We start from the raw sequence: 17,173 nt of genomic DNA on the forward strand, positions 1-17,173 counted from the left end.
CTCCACTAACCTAAGGCTATCAATCGTTGGTTATTCATATTTGTCTCCATCACCCAAGACAGAGGGTAAATACAAAGCAAGGGTGTTGTCTTCAAGGGCCGAATTTGAGCATGCAGGTGCTAAATTCGAAAGGGGAAAGGAATTTAAGAACGTTGCCCTGAAGGCAGGTCATGCATCAACCACTCCAAATTGATGAGATGGTGACCATTTCAACATTTATTTGATGAAGGCGTGAAAAATCAAAGGTGCGTAGGCAATTTTTAGTCACAAACTCATCAGATGAACTTCAATTTATCACCAGTGAATCATACTCATTGATTTCTCGTTGTAGATCAATCCATGCCTTGGTCCATTCAATGTCATCGAGTGGATAACACTTCTCAAAGTATCTTCCAAGGAACCTATAGCTTTAAGAGCTTAAAGAGAAAAGCAGCCTCCAATCGATTCCAGCTTTCATCCATTTTAGGGTGTGGTTTAGGTGTAGGAGGAAGAGCTCCACTCTCATGAGAGCACCTTTGTAATAGACTAGCCTGATAGGAGTGCCTTTCAAACCTATAATTCTAGTGGCTCTTACTCCATGACACGTCATTAAAAACCCTTCATGGGCAACCCTTTTTTAGACCATATGCCTAAAGCGAGTGGTACCACCATCTACTAGACTAGCTTGTTGGGTGGAAGAACCCTTCACACTTATAAACCCCACACCACTTATGAAGTGTCATGGAGCAGGAGTCGCTAGGATTATAGATTTGGAAGGCATTCCTATCAAGCTAATCTTTTAAGATAGGCTTTCCCTTTGGGCTTATGCTTATTACAAGAAAGTTTTCAAAAATAGTAAATATCTCTTGATTTACTCTTTACTCTATTTTTTCCCATTCAAATGAAAAGGTAAATGTCTTGTTTTTTCATTCTTTAGGCCCAACAAGTCTTAGGAATGATACCTTTGCCTTGTAATCCTCTCTAATTGCTAAGATGACATCCTTGAGACTCATGTTCTAATTCATCCACTAGTACAAAATATCATTTTAACTAGATATTTTTCGCCATAATTTATAAGAAAATTGTGGTAAAATAAGTTATAGTGACAAAAATGTAAATAAGATGAAAAATGTAAGATTTATGGCCACAGACATACAATCCACCTGTCGCCATAAATGATTTGACAAGGCATTAAGTAAACAACGTAATTAAAATAAATCATTAATTCAATTTTTAAATTTCAATTATTAAGAAATACAAAGTTGTATGAAATATATATATATATATATTTAATGTGTCTCAATTTGAAATTCAGACATATTAAATTTAAGTTATTTTTAAAACTAAGATTATTTTAATTTTTATAAATATTTTATTATAAATATATATTTAAATTTAATTTGTCTGATTTCAGGCATAATAAATATGCCTAAAATCAGACATACTTACGTCGATTTAACGCCTGTCGATGTAAGTATGTCTGATTTTAAGCATATTTATTATGCCTGAAATTAGCACTTATGGTGACAAGCGTGATAAATGCCTGTCGTTAGATGTCCAATTTAGGCACTAAATATACCTGAATTCCATAAAAAAATAATTAATTAATAATTAAAAGTTTTACATAAATTTTTTTAATTATCTAAATTTTTAATATGTTTGATTCCAAATATATTAAATGTGTCTAAATTCAGACATATTAAATTTTTAGATAATTAAAAAAATTTATGTAAAACTTTTAATTATTAATTAATTATTTTTTTATGGAATTTAAGCATATTTAGTGCCTGAATTGGACATACGATGACAGGCATTTATCATGCCTGTCGCTATAAGTGCTGATTTCAGGCATAATAAATATGCCTAAAATCAGAAATCTACGGCGACAAGCGTTATTAACGCCTGTTGCCGTAAGTATGTCTGAAATCAAAATCTTAATTTATAAGTCGTTATGCTGCCAAATTTTTTAAAATTTCAAATCATAAATTATTTATTGATATTTTAATTAGGTAATGATGAACCGTAGTTGGATAGATTCTTTGTGGACAAGTGATGAATATGAGAGAGGGGTATATCAACTTTTAGAATTTGCAATGCTCCTAATGATAAAGGATTGTTTTATTATCTTTGTGTTAAATGTTTGAATGAGTTGCAACAAAGTCCTGTTCAGATTAAAGATCACCTAATAATTTGTTTTGGGTTCTATAAAGCATACACACAGTGGGTGTTACATGGTAAATCTAGAAAACGTAGTGTGCCACATGAGGCGGATGATGATATGGATTATTTTAGTGATCAAATAAAGGATATGTTATGTGATATTGGCGTTGAATCTGTTGAGAAGGTGTACAAATATGATAGCTTGTGCAATGATTCAAAAACTCCTTTATATCCAGGGTGTACAAAATATACACAACTAACAGCGGTGTTGAAGTTGTTTAACTTAAAAGGAAGATATAGGTGGAGTAATAAGAGTTTCACAAAGTTGCTCAGATTGTTGAAAGAGATGCTTCTGAAGGGTAATATACTTCCCAGTAGTTACTATAAAGTGAAAAAAATATTGTGTCCAATGGATGTGAGGTACCAAAAGATACATGCTTGCCCCAATGATTGTATATTATATAGAAATAATTTTAAAGAATTAGATGCATGTCCGGTCTGTAAGGCATCACGCTACAAAGTAAAAGAGATGGATGGTAGTGATGATTCTTTGGTTGTGGTATCTTCCTATAATACCAAGGTTTAAACGTTTGTTCGCTAATTCAAATAAGACAAAGAACTTGAGATGGCATGTTGATAAGAGAAAAATGGATGGCATGCTTCAGCATCTAGCTGATTCTCCACAATGGAAGGGAATTGATAAATTATTTCTTGAATTTGGCAATAAGCCTAGAAATCTTAGGCTTAAACTGTGTACAGATAGAATGAATCCTTATGGTAACCTTAGTAGTCAACATAGCTCATGGCCTGTTCTATTAGTGATTTACAATCTCCCTCCATGGTTGTGCATGAAATGCAAATATATCATGCTATCTTTGATGATTTCAGGCCCTAAACAACCTAGAAATGATATAGATATTTACTTGGCACCATTGATTGAAGATTTGAAGATGATGTGGGAGATAGGTGTTGAAGTGTTTGATTCATATCAAAATGAGTCTTTCAAGCTGTGAGCTATGATTTTTTGCACGATAAATGATTTTTCTGCATACAGAAACCTATCTAGATATAGTGTGAAGGGCTATAAAGCATGTCCTATCTGTGAAGAGAATACATCCCATCAACAATTGAAACACAGAAAAAAGACAGTCTATCTTGGTCATCAAAGATTTTTGAGATGAGACTACCCTTATCGCAAGCAAAAAAAAAAAGATTCAATGGTTATCAAGAGTATGATGAAGCTCCAGAGCCATTAAATGCAAATTTGGCATATGAACAAATGAGAGACATCAATATGGTATTTGATAAGAGTCAGAAAAAAGAAGCTTGAAAGAATCAGTGGAAAAAGATAGACAATGGAAGAAGAGGTCTATCTTTTTCAATCTCCCATATTGGAGCACCCTTGAGATGAGACATAATCTTGATGTGATGCACATGGAAAAAATGTGTGTGACAGTCTAATTGGAACACTGTTAGACATAAAGGGAATGACTAAAGATGGACATAAAGCAAGGCTAGACTTGGGAGAAGTATCCATTCATTGATTATGACACATGGATGAAATTTATTCACAGTAGACACGATCCTAAATTTTTGGTAAGCGAAAGAAAAATATTATATTAAACCAGTATTATTAAAATTTTATTTTAACAAATGTTTTTCATTGTTTGTTAATAGGAAAAAAGTTAAAGGGGTTAAGAGCGTCAGAAGAAAAACCTATATAACCATACTATGTCTCAAGGAGGGTATGCATATGTTTATGACATAATGACTCAAGAGAAGTGGGAAGCGAAAAGACAAGCGGTGGGGTTAATAATGTTGAAGACGTTTCTCCTCCATCTCCTATTAATCATGCACAAGCATGGAAGAGAGGACGGATGACTAAAAAAGGAGAGTATATTTCCCCGAAAGCTAGAGAAGTGGTCAAAAAAATTGTAAGTATTTTTATAGTCAACATCTCAATTATATGATTTAAGTCTACTAATTGCATGGGTTGATTACATGTTCCAGGATGCTCTTACAAAAGCATCCTTTGAGGAGACCTTTGTATCTATTAGTAGGAAGGATATATTGGCCACAGCTTTAAGGAGTGAAGAGCACTCTAGTCATGTTAGGGGGTTCTAAAAGGCATGGGCATAAGACAATATTTTGGACTACCACCACATCCTAATCTTGTACCAATGCAATAAGTACAAATGATGATAGCAGAATGCAAATCAAGCATGATGATGAAAATGCAATCAATGATTAGTAATCTCCAGATGCAATCACAACAAGCACCGAACTATAGTGGTGTTCTAGATCCAGGGTGTGATCCTGACCTATCCGAGCAAAGAATGCCATGCATACTTTATATGGAGGATCATGGCAAATGAGTAGTTTAATATGGAAAGGTTTATAACCATTCAACTACAGTGCACCACCAACTGATACAACATAATCAAGTAAAGGTCGTGGTTGAAGAGGTTGTGGATGCCAATGCTCCTATGTTATTCCCTACTGAGGAGGTACAAATAGTAGAACAAGCTGAGCATAATTTTATTATTTGGTTGAAAAGGCTAGCCCAACTGGTTACCGATGAGATATGAAAAGTTATAATTTTTATATTTCTTAATTAACATTATAGGTATTTCTAATGTTTATTATATATTAATTATAGGAACTCCTACAATCAAAAGAATCTCTAGGTTCTAATCCCCAAACGATGCAAGATTATTTGAAACAGTTGGCTTTGGTGGTGGTTGATATGAATGAATTTTTTAATGAAATAAAAGTAAGCGAAATGATTATTGGGAAGCCTATTACTTTTAGAGTCACTAGAAAAGACATTAATGATCTCATTATTTTTGACTGGTTAGACTTAGCAATAATTCAAGTGTTTATTATGTAAGTGTTCATTTTTATTTCTAGATTAATATTTAATATTTTTATTTTCTTACTAACATATTTTTATTATTAAAGGTACCTTCATAAGATATGCACTGAACTCGGTGTTGATTATAATTATGGGTTTTTATCTCTACTTTTAACCGCAATCGGCAAAGAATCAAAGAGCTTCTTATATTAGAAAGACGATGTGTAGGTAAAAGAAGAGGTGTTGGTTTTTACTAATTATTAAGAGGTATTAAATTTTAAATTCATCCCTCAATTTAATAAAAATTTTCTTAATGATGTGATATTAATATAAATTATTATGTTGTAGTTATCATTGGATGCTTTTTGTCATTTGCCTGTATGAAAATACTATATACTGGTTTTGTTCACTATAAAGGAAAATAAGCAATGATATGAAGTCTTTGATTGAATTATAAGTCTTCAAATAATTCTATTTTGTGTTATTAATAACATATATTTAATATTTTTTAAGTGTGTATATTTGGTAAATAGATCATTAGCAACATATTGAAAATTAGTGGGAATGGTTGACAAGAAAAAGAATGAAATTAAGTTGGTGCAAATGCAAGTAAGTATTTCAAATTTATTCTCTTATTAGAATGAAGATTATAATATTGATTTAATAAATTTCATTATTTTTATTATCTTTATAGTGTCCTCAATAACCAGGAAGTATAGAGTGCGGTTATTATGTAATGATTTTCATGTATAAATCATCACTCAAGGTATTATTCACACATTTGATTAGGTAATAATTTGCTAATAATGATTTATATTATGAAACTTGCCATATACTTGAGTTATTATTTATACATATATTGTTATTGAAATTGCAGCACTTCTAAAATTTAGAGCTATATTCTAAGCAAGAGTTGAGACATATACGAAATCTTTGGTCTCATTTTTTCTTAGAATTAATAGAGTTAGAGTAGAAAAATTTTAGATATGTGTATTGAAAATGGATATTTTAGTTGAAATGTTTGTATTATATATATTTGTATTAGCCTCTGGAGTTGCTATTTATGTATTAATGCAGGTTTTGTAAAGTAAGGGATGTATATAATTATAGGTGATTCTATAAAAAAAATATAGCATTTATGACCACAATTATAGTTGTAACTGTGGTAAAAAAATGAATCTATGGCGATAGTTGTAACCACAACTGTTGCCAAAGATGTGCCGCTCCAGCATCTTTCACCACAGGTCTCTCATGGACCTGTAGCAAAAGATGATATTTTTTGCCATAGGTGAAGGTTGGACCTATGGCCAAAAAAACCATCTTTTACCATAAATGTCTCTTGGACTTGTGGTGAAAGATGATATTTTTCGCCATAGGTGAAAGTAGGACCTATGGCAAAATATATCATCTTTCGCCACAGGTCTGAAATACACCTGTGGCAAAAGAGGCTATTTTTTGCCACAGGTCTCAACTTCACCTATGGCGAAAAATAGCCTCTTTCACCATAGTTACATTATACCTGTCGCGAAAAATGTACATTTACTACCACACTATTTTCTACCATAGAGAGTCTTCTGCTGCTAAAAATACATTTTAACTGTAGCGAAAAATGCTTTTTACACTAGTGATCCTTACTTTATCCTTACTCTTTTTCAGGAACTATTTAAATCTAGACATCCTTGAACTAAAAATACAAGTATGACTTGGACTAAAGGTTTTCACACAATATATCATACAGTGTGTTTCCTTGCTTATCAATATTAGGCAATCACATTCTAGACACTTCATAGGACATCTCACACAATCAATTTTAGTTCATACCCATTGAGAATGACTTATAATTTTCACTTACAAAAAATTTCATATGGAATTAGGGATTGACATATCATTTTTTCTTATGCTATATTTGGATACACATGTATTTGGATTTGGGTTGAGCCAAATCTATTATTTGGGTAATTAAAAATTTATGGATTTAGACTTGACTCAAATCCAAATTCAAGTTCTACCTCAATCTCTTTAAAATTTAAAATTCTTTCTAAACCCTCATTATTTCAAAATCCCAACTCAATCTTTTTTATAATTTGATCCAAATCTACAAAAGCTTGATCAATATGCCAACGGTAATTGGATTGGATTGCCAAAATTGATAGAAACAAGCTACCATCATTGACCAAGACTAAACGCTCGACTTCCACCGGGATAGGACTGACAAGGACTAGACAGCCAATTTTCACTAGGACTGGACTGATGGTGATGACTAGGACGGGACGACTGACTTCCACAGGGATTGAACAATGATGACAACTAGGACTAGATTGTTAACTTCCATCGAGAATGGACCGATGGTGACGATCGACTTCCACAGGGACTTGATTGACGGCTACCACTAGGATCGGACATCAGACTTTCACTGAGATTAGGCTAACGGTTGCCATCAAGATCGAACGGTCAACTTCTATTAGGACTGGTTTTTGTAACATTAGGAAATTTTAACCCTGATTTATTAACTTAATGAGGGTAGTTAGTGAGTTAATAAAGTGTGTGGCCAGAGGGGTTTAACTTGGCATAATTGTTGTGATTTCAACCCTAGAAGTGGGTTTAAATCGAAGGTGGGCCACCCGGGTAAGGAAAGAGGATGAAAAAGAGAAGGGTTGTTTTCTGTGCCACACGCCGCAGCACGTGGTTAGTCCGCCGTGGTGCACAGAGACAATTCAAATGTAACAGGCTCCTCTGTGCCATACGCCATGATAGAGGGCAGCATGCACCGCGATGCACGACTAAAAATCAAATATATCTGATTTGTGAGCTGTGTGAAAACAGAAGAGGAAAAGAGAAGGAAAACGAAGAGCTCGATTTTGGCTCTACTACAGCAAGAATTTTGGTTCCATTGTGGATAGATTGAAGCTTCCAAACACATAAGGTAAGATTATGGTGCTTTTTTCTTCCCTTCCCTCTCTTATTTATGATTATATATGGTAGGGTTTAAGTTAGGAGATGAATTGTTGATCCATAGGAGTATGGGTCTGATTCCATTATTTAAAATAAGTTAAATGGGAGTTGTTTAATGTATTGGAATATCACATTGATGATTTTAGAAGTGGTTGGTCCATGGGAGCATTTAATACCCAAAATTGGCAGTTATAAGGTAAATGGGAGACATTAATAATGGTTTAAGGTGTCATTAATGATAATGGGAATTAATGAAATTTAATGAGCCTATTGGGTATGAGTGGGTAGTGATTATGTGATGATATAATAGTGTATGCGGAGTTTATGTTGATAAAGTTTTAAGAGCCAGATAATGATGATATTCTTGCGATATGGTTGTAGAGAGGTTCGTTTTGGCACCATTTAAGCTCATTGAAGCTTGGGAAAGTTGATATAGTGAGGGGTAAACCTTTGACCTCTCAAAGGTTGGAGGTAACCAAGGAAAACTTAATTTTTATAGTTGTATGTTAATTGTATGTTAAAATGTGATTTATAAGTTAAATTGGTGATGCATATTAGCAAATACTTGATTGTAAAATAGTTTTGGGAAAGAAGACCTTGATTCTACCACCCTTGATGTTTTATGAAATTAATTGTGATTTATTAATATGGGTGAAGAATTGTGATGAATGATGTGTTCAAAATGTGGAGTATATGTGTTATGTGAGTTCATATGTTAAGTAATGAATGTTGAAATGCATATTATGTGTGAAAAGTACATAGCATGATCATTAGCAGGAGTTTTCTTAGGGAAAGGAGTAGATTGGTTGAAAATCCACGTGGTTTTGGCAATGACCGTTAGAATCCGGAACTAGCCTTAGCACCGGCCATTGGAATCGAGAGGTAGCCTGTGTCTCATGGTTGATTCGACACTGTCCCACTTGTTCTGTGAGGGACTCGAACCTAACTAGTCTCCACTGGTTCATGAGGAGACTAAATTAGGGGTACGACACCCCATGGTTATTAGTATTGGGAGAAACTAGATTAAATAAGTGACTAAGTTAACCTTGGCCCGGTAGCTCCTCACAAGTGAAAGGCTGGGTTAGTCCGTGAAGGATGTAGCTACGTGATAGCCACTGGTTTCATGTCGGAGGTAACAGGAGGATATAAGGTTGGCATATGATCATGCATATAAGTCTGGGCATATAGTTGTTAGTTTTATGATCCGGCACGTGTTGAGGGCACATGGTTGTTATTTTTACGACCCTATGTTATGTTTTCAAAAATATCATGATATGGTGTTTTATGGCAAGCCCGATCACATGGTTGCTAGTTTTGTGAACCATGGCCTAGTACTATGTGAAATGTGTATTTATTTACCTAATTGCATCTATTTATAATTAATATGTAACTGTATGTGTTAAGTTAAACTTGGTTACTGAGTGGTTGTACTCACCCCTTAATTCTCAATATTTTTAGGAACTAGCTCATCAATCCAAGTCAGGGAAAACATATAGAGGCTTAGGATTGGTGAAGTAATCCTTTATATGCCACTCTTTAGTTGTTTTTCATGTGTATTTGTTAATGCATTTGCCAACTAGGAGCAATTGTCATGTTTGGTGCACTACTTGCATGATTTTGTGTTTAACTAGTGTATTTTGTGCCCTGGGTTAGTGAGTATTTGTTGTGAACCTGTGGATAGGGCCAAAATACTCGTGCAAGTAGGAACATATGTATTTTTAAGAAATATGAATGAAATGGTTGATTTTGTTTAACTTTTCCTCCCCCTTTATGTTTTGTGAAAACCGAGGTTGAGTAGTGATTTTGTGATATAAGTGTGTTTAATTGCGTGTGGTGTGTTGCATGAGTCCGCAGTAGTCCATTGAGCATGGTTGGATGGTTTGTGTAAGCTATTGGCACTTGTGATTGAGTTAGGACATCCTATTTGGGAGATTTTGTGAAAATGTGATAAAATTAGTTTTGGTGTCCAACTTTTTATAGAAAATGAGTTTGAATGTGAAACTTAAGCCATTAGCTAGAGCTAGGAGAAAGCTCTATATAGACACTGAAACCACCTCAATCGGACGTCGGATAGAGATTTGGGATGCATCGAAAGTTCACCTCTCGTGCTATCAAATGACAGCACTGATATGTCAAATTTCGTGCAATGCGCTGCAGCGCATGGCACAGAAAAGACACGCCGTGGCGCACGAGCCGTAAGCCGCGGCGCATATGTCAAATTCTGTGTGAAAATCTGTTTTGAGTTTTAAAACTCATTATTTAGGTCCCAATTAATTTTCAAGCTTCCGCTTTATTTTCAAAACTCTGATTTGGAGTCCTTAAAACAAGTTTGAGATTTGAACGGTTGAAAATTGGGATTCCTTGAAATAAATTTTGAGAAATTCATTTATAAAACCCTACAGTTTGGTAATTCTTAAGGGTTAAGCCCTGGATTATCATGATTTGGAGTTAGTTGTGGTTTAACCTCAAAGAGGTTACAGTTTTGATGGAAGTCAGCCATCTTATCTCTGTCATCATCATAGTTCCGGTCTCAATAGAAATCAATTGTCTGGTCATGGTAGAAGTCAAACATCCTATTCTGATACCGTCAGTCCGGTCCTTATGGAAGTTAGTTGTTATGTCCTAGTAGTCGCTGTCAGTCCTGTCCTAATGAAAGTTGGCCGTTTAGTCCTGTTGGTCATTGCCAGTCCTGTCTCAATGGTTGCCATTAATCAGGTTCCAGTGGTTACCGTCAATTCAGTCTTGGTAGAAGTTGGTAGTCTAGTCCAGGTCGTGGCCTTCAGTCCAGTCCCAATCGTTGTTGTCAATTCGATGTCGGTGGAAGTTGGCCATCCAGTCCTGGCCATCGCCATCAGTCCCGTCGCCATCAAAGGTGGCCATTCGGTCTCGGCTATCACCATCGGTCCTGTCGCCATGGAAGTTGGTTGTTCAGACCTGATCATCGCCTTTGATCCTGTCCGAGTGAAAGTCAGCTGTTTGGTCCTCATCATTATGTCTGTTGGATCTTGATGGTAGTCGGCCATCCCATCACGATCATAACTGGTGCTACAGTCCTAGTCGGCTTTGATTGTCTAATCCTGGTAGAAGTTGGCCATTCATATCATTGACTTTGACCAAACATCCAAGTTTCTTTTAAATTCAAATATAGAATTTAAAAATTAAAATTTTACTTTAGATCTAAATAAATAATTTTAATATTATAATTTAAAATTTTTGATATCATCCGAATAAAGAATTTAGAATCTATGAATTTTAAATGTAAGATTTCAAATATAATATTTTAAATTTAAATTCTCAACTTAAATCTACCAATCCAAATGCAACTTTTTTGTTTAATTAGCTCCTTCCCGCATCCGTTCTAGGAAAATTATGTCACATTTGGAGGTGGAATAATTTTGCGGGAATAAAAGTATGATTGAGAATGGAAATGAAGCAAATGCCATAACTGTGCTGGTACGATACGGATAAAGAAAAGACGTCACTTTTATTGGACAATGATATCCCTACAATATATTAAAATATTCTATCTTAATTTTATAATTATTAAAAAAATAAATTTCTAAATGAAAGTATGGTAAAATATTAAACTTTAATTTCTTCAGTTGGTGAAACTATTTTTAAATTACTAAATCACTTTTGATAAAAATAAAAAATTATCATATAATTATAAATTAATTTTTAATTTCCAAATAATATATAAAATGTATGAAAATATTTACTATTTTTCTAGCATTCTTTAATTTTTTTGAAATATTATCGAAATATTAAATTATATCACGTTTTCTTCTCGCTATTCTCAAAAAAGGGAACCTTTTCATTCAACCATATATTATTTTCAGCTAGGCTTCGACATTATTCTCGCTTAATACATAAAAATGGATCATGGTTTGTTAATCTATGAGTTTAATTACATCACAATGTGAGTCTTACAAATTAAAAGTGAAGAACCGATTTGCTCATCTCTGTCTCTCTCTAACTTCATCTAATTAAAGTAAATTTTTGGTCATCCAAGCATGAACAAACAAGCCCTATACTACGAAATGTATGTTGACGTATCTAGATCCTAACTGGATTCTTCAAAGACGATTACATGATGATCACAAGAATTCAAGCTCGTGATTGAATGTTCTGGTTCGCCATCCTTTGCAAACACCTCTTTCTCTCTTCGTACAGAATCTTTGCCACCCTTCATTTCCCGGATCATAAACAATTAATAAAAAATAAATAAGTGAATAAAAAAAATTTAAACCTATGATATGGATCAAAATTCTCTAAAATAAACCCACATTAATGAGCCTTACAAGTAAAGTGAGGTTATAAGTATGAGGGGCTCTCTTACCTAATAGGTCAGTCTTTGAGGATGGGCTCTCTTTTTAGACTTGCACTCATAACGTTGATGCTTTTATTGAGAGGCCAATGTTACAAAAAGGGCTACTTATTAAGGAGGGTTTTGAGCAGTATAAGGCCAAGTAAAGTGTTGTGGAGTGGAGTCATCAGGACATGTTATTAGTCTCACATCAAGGACTCTCATAGTGTTACAAAGAGGGTTACTTATTATCTAACTAGTAGGAGGCTGAGTGAAGTATTGTGGGAGTGGAGTCGCCAAGGACATTTGCTCTAGAACGAGGCGTGGCATTGTTATAAGTCTCATGTCAGGGAGTCTCATAAGTAAAATAAAGTTTATAAGTATGTGGGACCTTCCCCCTTGACATGTTAGACTTTTTGATTTGTGATCTTCCTTTAGACTTATGCTAGTAACATTTAGCTGTCTAAGGTCTTGTGACTTTTAAATAATATTAATTTCTGGTTAAACAAACCTTTATAATTCAGACACCTAATAAAAGAAACATTAGCACTTTGCTTGAGTCATTGAGCGGTTTCAATGTAATGTTAATTGATAACCCATAAATGAGACATTCTTTAATTCTTTATTGCATGACAATTTTATGCTACTTGATTTAATCAACAATTAATATTATCTCAAATTCATGGAATTTTAGACTGCAAGTTTAGAGGATTTTGATCCGATATGATAAATCCACTTCTCTAACATCGATATTTCTAGTTTTAGGGTAACAGAACATACGCGCGCGTGCGTACTTACCTTTCAAGATTCACTTCATTTGTAACCTTGTCTGGAACTTCCTCCTGCTTAAAAGTGTTGGCGTTCCACCTTTTAGTCACATTCCCTAACAAATTCTCTCCGAAGTTTTTAAGATTCTGCAAATTCTCTGGTTTACAGTTGTCATTTGAGCCATCTCCGGTGTTAATGAATTATCCTGAAAATCAAAATGATGAAATTAATACATGTTTTCATAATGGATTGTGACCACCCAAAAATGGGGGACAAGAACAAATGGACAATAAGAGGTGGATAAAGGACACTATATTTTAACTCAAAATCTTAAAGCTTAAGTTTGTGGGTGATCATTTCACCACTTTATTATATATTACTTATTAAGCTTACCACTTTATTATATATTACTTATTACAAATGGACAATAAGAGGTGGATAAAGGACACTATATCATCACGGCTCTCTTACCACTTGTAATCATTTGGGTTCTTCATCATTGGAAAAAGCTCTGGATTTTTCATCTTCTTGATCGTCACCTCACTCCAAGCCACCAAACCCTAGGAGTATATAAGCTCCATATATGCATGAAGACCATCAATAATATATACTACCTATTATGAGATATATTTTAGAAAGAATTTACATTTCATTTCAATTACACCCACCGATCCCATTTATAAACATTTGTTTTCACATACCGGATTTATTGCGATTACACTACCATCAATCATATGGAACTGTTCACCAACATTCTCAAAGAGGTATGGTGGCAGATATGTTGGTGCTGCTGAAGTTGCCATCGTGTCATGATACATGATGAAGGAATAACTGAATGGGTAAGGGATAAAGATCACGTGTCAAGTGAACGGAGAATGATACATGCTTATGGTGAAGTTGCTATAGAGGTAGTGAGGCACATGGACTGTGAGTGGACCAAGGTGGTTAAACTATATTATGAGCAGAGGTTAAATGGAAAAGGGTGTGGAATATATTGTGATGCTTTCTCTTGGTCCTTCTTTTGGGAATTTCTCTCTCTGACATTTCTATTCCCTTCTCTTTCTGCATTTTCTTTCACGTTGGTATGCTTGTAATCTGATATTTGAACCTTATATCAGTATTTTGAGTATCAATATCTGCAGCAGATAGATTACCTGTGCTTATAATATTAATTCTTGGATTTGATTTGCTAGTGATCATGACACATCGCTATATTTTAGAGCAAGGCATTCAATTTGGGCACTTCTTCCAACTGCATTGTACAATAGAAAAAAAAATTATAGAGTTGATCATAGTCTAATAAAGCTATGTTTCCTTTGGTCCTTATTATAAAGTATTTCTAACTACCACACCGGAATTAAAAAAAGGTAATTAAGTTATTAATTTTCTTTAAAAATGGATTAAACTTTCAATTTTATCCTTATTTAAATGAATTATTTTTAAATTTGTATTATATTTTGTCTCCTAGTTAATGAGTTTAAGTAGGGGTAATGTTGGAAAACATAATTAATACCTTATTAAGTACTCTATATTAAGAATAATTTTTTTAGAAGCTAAGGCGCTTTATAATTGCGATTGGAAGGAGTATTTTACTGTTCACTCTCTCATAAATGTAAGAGCTAGTTGAGCAGTTTGCTCCGATCCTACATGTAAAACGCAATTTCTTTTGCTTAATGTTCACATTTATCATTTTCTCCCAATGATTGCACGTAGACATTAAAGGTAGTTTTTAATATAAATAATTAAAAGAATCAAGGGAAGTTTTAAGAAGATTGACATTAGTGTTTTTTTTTTTTTTTATAAATGACTAATTTAACAAATTTTCTTAATCTTCATATTAGCTCTCAGATCTAAAATTTGAAGGAGTAGTACAAAAGGCTTTTAAAAGCTGAGGACGTATAACTTTACGCACAATTCTTTTCAACACCCAAAAGCTGACTAATGTGTCCTGACTCCCGACAAAATTAAGAATAATAAATATTGTACCTTACACGTTAAGAACAGCGTAGGCAAAACCTGCTTCATGTCGACAGCTGTGATAACAACATTCGTCAAAGTATCGCTCAGTCTTGTTCGGTTCAACATCTTCGGTGTCATTCCACGCAAGTGCTACTATACTTGGGCGTCAGCAGGTCTGGGCTGCATAAACAAATTAAAACTTCAATGTCAGGCTACAGAATAAAAAATATGGATTTATGGATCTTGATTTTTTGTAAGGGATAGATAACAAATTGATCCTTAAATTATAAGTATAAGAATATTTAAAACACTAAATTCATTTTTTTATTACAATTTTTTTCTTTAACATTTCAAAACATTACAATATAGTTTTTACCATTAACAAATGGAGTGTTAACTTTGACCATTAATTAATTAAAAATTTGCATAAAATGATCTCAAAAATTACAAATGTTAAATTGTCTTGGTCCATTTCTATAATATTTTGGATTATTGTCTATAATTTTTGGGTCCTTTATTTTTTATATTATTTTTAGTCTTTTTTTCTGTAATTTTTTTTATCATTTAAGGATTAAAATCTTCATTAATGTAAATCTAAATCTTCCTCATTATCATTTAAAAATAGAATATTAAATTCCTCAAATGAAAGTCCATTTGTTGAAGATAGAAGTGGAGTTTTAATATCAATTATTTTTATAACTTTTTTATCACTTACAATAAATACTAATCAAATTATGTCATTATCAATTAAATATATGTATTAGATCTGTAACGATAAAAAAAAAAAAAAAATGATGATGATGATCTTCTTGTGGGGTATTATTTTGAAATTTTCTCAACAAGCTTTGGGTCTTATTTTGTGATTTTTTCCAATGAGTTATTATTTCATATCTTCCTTCTTCCCTGTCGGTGTAAAAAAAACGCAGAAGCGGAAAAACCTTCTGCGCGTCTCTGACTTCCGTTCTCCTCACCATCGTTCTTCATCTTTCTCCTCACCGCCGGCGACACAACTGCTTCCCTTTCCTCCCTGTCGTTCGTCTGCCACTGTTGAGGAGTAGTTACAGCTTTTTTTGTTCCTCTTCTGCTGTGAAGCTGCTGGCGGTGAGTGTGTGAGCTAGATTTCATCTTCTTTCCTTCTCAAATATTGAACGCCCGTGCGTGTGTGCATTGTAAGCTTAAGTCTTTTCATTTTTTGGTCAGTGATTTTCTGCCTCTCTCCCTCTTCGAAGAACAGCTGGGCGAAACTCTTCTCTTCTCTGGTGATCTGTGGGCTGTGGTGTGGTAGCCACCGTTGTGCTTTGGTTGAGGTTAGGTATTAGTTTTTTCCGTGAGTATTGGCTTTAATAGCAGTGTGAATCATCCTTCTCCCTTCACCGACTGAAGTTGTGCCCTGTTTCTCAATATTTCTGCCATGGGGTTTGTAGGAAGATTTAGGTGTTGTTTGGACTAATGTTGAATACTAATTTATTTTGTGCTGAGCTGAAATTTGGTGAAAAAAATTAAATGTTGAAAATTCTTGAATTTTCTTGGATGTTTGCCTAATAAATTAATTGATGGTGAATGTTTTGATAGAGTTAGAAAATGTGCTTAAAAGAATTGTTGGTAGACATAAGATTGTTAAAATTTTTATAGTAGAGCTTGGAAGAATTATAAATATTATTTGAGAAAGCACATGTTTTTACACATAAGTTGTAAAGTTGAATTACTCATTGAAATCATGTAGCTCCTAAAGGAATATTAATAGACTATATAATAATTAAAATTTTGTTAAGTTTGGAATAAGAATGGTGTTAATGGTTGTGGTTGAATGTTGTATAGTGTTATTGACTATTTGATAGAAGTTGTTGAGGGGTTTGGTGGGAATTTAAGGGGTTATTGAAAAATTTAATGAATAATTGAGGAGCTTGAACATTAATTTTATTTGCTTATATTAAGAAGGGAAATTATAGTGACATAAAATGTGTTTGTTTACATATTAGATTAATTTGAGGCATTATTGAATTAAGCAAAAAATTGAGGGAGTCTGACTATAAGATTTTTAAAAACTCAGGTGAGTGAGTAACGTTTTGAATAAGTTTTGGAAAAGTGTTTATGAATTCCTCTATTCATATTTTAATATTGTTCTTCCAGGTTATATAAACATTCTGGCAAATTCTATTTTATAACAACTATTTTATAAATGATGATTTCTTGGT

Source organism: Prosopis cineraria, unplaced genomic scaffold, assembly GCF_029017545.1.
Source record: "Prosopis cineraria cultivar Desert tree isolate PC_DT_omini unplaced genomic scaffold, ASM2901754v1 PC12, whole genome shotgun sequence".
In the NCBI taxonomy this organism is placed as follows: Eukaryota; Viridiplantae; Streptophyta; class Magnoliopsida; order Fabales; family Fabaceae; genus Prosopis; species Prosopis cineraria.